Source organism: Pogona vitticeps, chromosome 1, assembly GCF_051106095.1.
Source record: "Pogona vitticeps strain Pit_001003342236 chromosome 1, PviZW2.1, whole genome shotgun sequence".
In the NCBI taxonomy this organism is placed as follows: Eukaryota; Metazoa; Chordata; class Lepidosauria; order Squamata; family Agamidae; genus Pogona; species Pogona vitticeps.
The window spans coordinates 86,848,947-86,853,443 of record NC_135783.1 but is presented as its reverse complement, the minus strand read 5'-3'; the positions used below and the strand labels follow the sequence as shown (position 1 = coordinate 86,853,443).

General features: G+C 41.3%; 1 long non-coding RNA gene across 1 annotated transcript in view; it reads left to right on the top strand.

The window, feature by feature from the left end:
- Nucleotides 1-557: 557 nt before the first annotated feature.
- LOC140707327 (uncharacterized) overlaps nt 558-4,497 on the top strand; it is a 6,694-nt gene continuing 2,754 nt past the window's right edge. Inside the window, exons 1-2 of the long non-coding RNA XR_013540632.1 lie at nt 558-670; nt 3,073-3,174. This is a non-coding gene — a long non-coding RNA (uncharacterized LOC140707327). The remainder of the gene's footprint in view (nt 671-3,072; nt 3,175-4,497) is intronic.

Sequence of the window (4,497 nt, the reverse complement as noted above, 5' to 3'; positions counted from 1 at the left end):
TTGGTTGTTTCACCAAGCAAGAGCACAGACTATGTGTCTTTCAGCTGCCACCAGTTGATTGCATCAACATTATTCACTGTTAATAATATAGGTCCAGGCCATGTGTCATTTTAAATAGAACCAAATAGAAGTTGTTTATTAATAAGGTGATGAAGATACAATCAGTGTCTTTAACTCTTAAACAAACATCCCATTTCATCCACCCTCAACCAACAACTCTCTCTCTATCCACGCCAAACTCCCAAACTCTCAAACTCCAATATCTCTAAAACCCTCTCTCCTAATCTAAACCCTTCCTCCTGCTGCTGCTGCTGCAGAGATCTTATATCTTGTGACTCCACCTCTCTGGCACTCTCATTGGTCCATGCAGATAGCATATAGATATTCATGACCTGGGCGGATGCCACAAGAACAATCTATTGTTTCTCATGATCCACACAGACAAAGGTTTTGCTGTCGTCTGTAAAGCACAGACTCATCTTCTTCTGAAATTCTTTGGTGCACTCCAGTAGCCAACAGATATTTACAATATGACACTTAGTGTCTCTTTCTTTTCAGAATCCAGCTTGAACATCAGGCATTTCTTGCTACTTACATGGTAAAGCCTTTCTTGCAACACCTTGATCATCACTTTGCTTGCATGGGAAACAAAGCTATGAACTTCACTCAGGTAAGAAGTCATTAAGGGAAAGCTTGCCTGAACAGAATGGTCTTCAATTGCTTGCAGAAGGATAGTTAAGATGGAACCAGCTGGCCTCTGGTGGGAGGGATTTCCAAAATCTAGGAGCAGAAACAGAGAAGGTTCTCTCCTGTGTCCCCATCATGTATGAAGGTGGTGAGATTGAGAGAATGGCTTCTCCTGATGATCTTAACACCTGGGCAGGCTCATAAAGGCTCATGGTCTTTGAGATAGCTTGGATCCAAGCCATTTAGGGCTTTATAGGTTAGAAGTAACACTTGAATTGCAACCATAAATAGATCACCCATCAGTGTAGCTGCCATAACAGTGGGGTTATGTGATCCTTGTGACCAGCCCCAGTTAGCAACCCGGCTGCTGCATTTTGGACTTCCTGAAGTTTCTGAACACCTTCAAGAAGTAGCTCTACATACAGTGTGTTATAGTAATCCAGCCAGGTTGTAATGAAGGTGTTTGTCACTGTGGCCAGATCAGACTTCTCCAAGAATGGGTGCAGCTGGAACACTGGTTTTAGCTGTGCAAATTCACTCCTGGACACAAGTGAAATGTGGGCACCCAGGCTCAGAGGACCACTCCCAAGCTGTGCTTCCAGAGGGAGTGCAACCCTATCCAGCACAGGTTGCATCTCTATTCCCTGATCTGCCTTTCAACTGACTAGGGGCACCTCTGTCTTGGGTGGATTAAATTTCACTTTATTCACTCTCATCCAGTCCATTGCTGAGATGAAAATCAGATACAGTGGGGTCTTGACTTACGAACGGTCCAAGTTACGAACATTTTGACTTATGAACCGCTCTCATAGGAAAATATTGACTTACGTACTTAGATTTGAGTTACGAACTGAAAAAAACCCACGTGGGAGGCAGGGAAAGTGCAAAATGTGAACTTTCAGTTAACTGTTGGCCAGTGAAAAGGGTGCCTGTCTGCTTCCTCACTCCTCCTAGCATTTAGAGAGTGGATTGGGAGACAGTCTTCAGACTGCCTGGTACTGTACTGCCTGGACTGTATTTTCCCTGCCTTCCCTGAACCTTTCTTGACCTAAGAAAATAAGAAACAAAATATCCCCCTCTAGTGGTCGAAGGCGGACTAGCAGCTTCCCATTAGTTTCTATGGACGGAAAAGAGCAGATACGGATCAAATGGTTTTCAATGCATTCCTATGGGAATTGCAGATTTGACCTGCAAACTTTTTGACTTGAGAACCGCCTTCCAATACAGATTAAGTTCTCAAGTCAAGACCCCACTGTATACTCTTACATTCATGCAGACCCTTGTGCAACATTTCTGCACAAGGGTTTTTCCTCTGGATTTCCTGTCTTGTTTCTATGTGTGTATATCGGAACCGATGTATAGCAACTCTAATAGGGCTTGTCAGGTAAGTGAGACATTTAGGGGGTGGCTTTATCATTACCACCTCTACACAAGTAAGTTTCCATGGCCAAGCAGGTATTTAGATGGAGGTCTCCTGAGTGCTTGTCCATTGCCACAGTACTCCATCCCAGGCAGATCTTGTTTCTAGGTTAACTATTTATTAGTTACCTCTATATCCCACATTTTCTCCATAGATCTCAAAGAGGAATACTCAGCTTTCTCCCTCAGCACTTCAGAACAACCCTATGAAGTAGTTCATGCTTCAACAGCATTGTGCATCATACTGTGTGAGTTCCGTATCTCACTGGGGTGGCTGGGCTGCCCAGTTCCTCATCTCTAACCACTATATCATACTGGCTGTTTTTGATGTGAATCTCTTTCACACTGACAAGGCATGTTCTAATACTTCAACGGCACACATTTTTTGCAGCCACAGAGTAAGCTTTGCCATAGAGAACAGCATGTGCTCTTTTCATTGCCACTCGCGATTCAACAGCAACATCTCTTTGTAGTATATAATGCTTCTGAAACTACCATGCCTACATTGCACAGCAGTCTCCTCTATTCTGATATCTTCCAGCTGTGGTGGAGATGATGAGAGTCGTAGTTCAGCATATCTAGAATGAACAAAGTCGGGAATGACTGATATACAGTCTGGACTAAGGATGGACATAAGTTTGGGTTCAACTGACATTTGATACTTACCAAAAATCACAAATATATCCATATTTCAGATAGGAAGAACTCATTTTTTTTAAATCAGAGAACCTGGGCTTGAATTCTGGTGTGTTCAATAATTCTGAATAGAGCTATTATCTACTTCTCTTTTTCTGAGACCATTCTCATTTTTAACAACTAAAAGGCAGGAAGGTACAACAAGGTCCTCTCTGCACTGGGAATGGCGATACCTATTGAATTTGACCTGTACAGAAAGAAGATAATCTTATTTCAATTCATTTTTGAAGAATTTGCAAACATTTGTGAATTTTTGTATATTTGCAACAGAAAGAACTTGCATCTTAAAAAAAAAACAATGTGGGAGAAAAAAACCCTGACCAATTCCTCATTCATAGCCTGGATTAATGGCCATGCATCTTGGCTTTATTGGTAAGTTCAGTTATCACCTTTTCTTTTTGTTCTAAAATGGTCAAAAACAGCAAACCCTTGCACAACAGTTTTGTGGAAGAAGGCTAATTTGCAAACTTGTTGTGCTCCTGCTTCTTTGGACCCATTCAACCCTACTTAGTAAATAATATTATTTAAGACAGGGTTCATGCGTCAGAATCTGAAACCCCACCCCCGGGACTAATCCAGGCAGGGAAGATGTCTTCAGCAGAATAGCCAGCTATTCCCTTCCTCGTGCCCTGGTTTTGCGATCTCTCCGCTTCATCACATTTACCAGCCAGCAGGAATTCTCTTCACAGTGCTGTCTTTGAAACAGAACCAGACTCTGAATATTCCCTTTGGAAATGAGAACATTTCCTGACCAGTGGTGCATAGGGAATGTGGAATGCCTGTACAGCTGACACCAAGTCTATTTGTCCTGTTGCAAGGGTATAGTCATTTCAGAAAAGGAAAACTTGTGGTGAGGGGAGAGAGTGGCAGTTTTTGCCATATGCAGTCTATTAGAGTCAAGTTGTATGGTAAATCTGCTCTTAATTACTTTTAACACCCTCTCCTAAAACTCCTCCTGCAATATACTCTGCAAAATATTCCTCATATGTTTATATTTCCCTGGAAGCACCAACAAATCTAAGAAAGTGTTGGAATTTTATGCAGAATTGAAATATAAAGACAATTTGGTCAAGCATGGAGTCACACAACCACTGGCGACTTAGATGCAAGTCTCATTGATTTATTGGTTCATTGCTTTATTTATATGCCACCTCTTCTCCCAACGGGGACCTTGCGGCAACTCACAATCAGCTAAAACAACACTATAGTCATGATTTAAATCAATGTATTCCTCAAAATAGAGTGTTAAAAACAATTAAAATACATTTAGATACGTTATTAGCGACTACTTTGGTAGTTTCAGTAGCTGATTTTAGTGGATGATGATGATGATGATAATGATGATGGTTTCATCCTACCATTTTTAATTGCCACTTATTTTTAAATACAGTATAATATTAACTTAATTTTAACTTTCACTCTGATTATATTTGTGTTATTTTATGTTATTGCCACTGTTGCAAACTGGCCAGAGTGATCGTCGGTCAGATAGGCAGTATAGAAATTGAATAAATAAAATTAATAATAAATATGCGCTGTCCAGTCTGTTCTGACTTATGGCAAACCTTTTCTGGGTTTTCCAGGTAGAGAATACTCAGAAGTAGTTTACCGTTCCCTTCTTCTGGGGCCATCCTAGGACTGTTCATGGCCACACAGGCTGGGTCTTCTCTCAGGAGGCACAGTGGGGAAACTCCC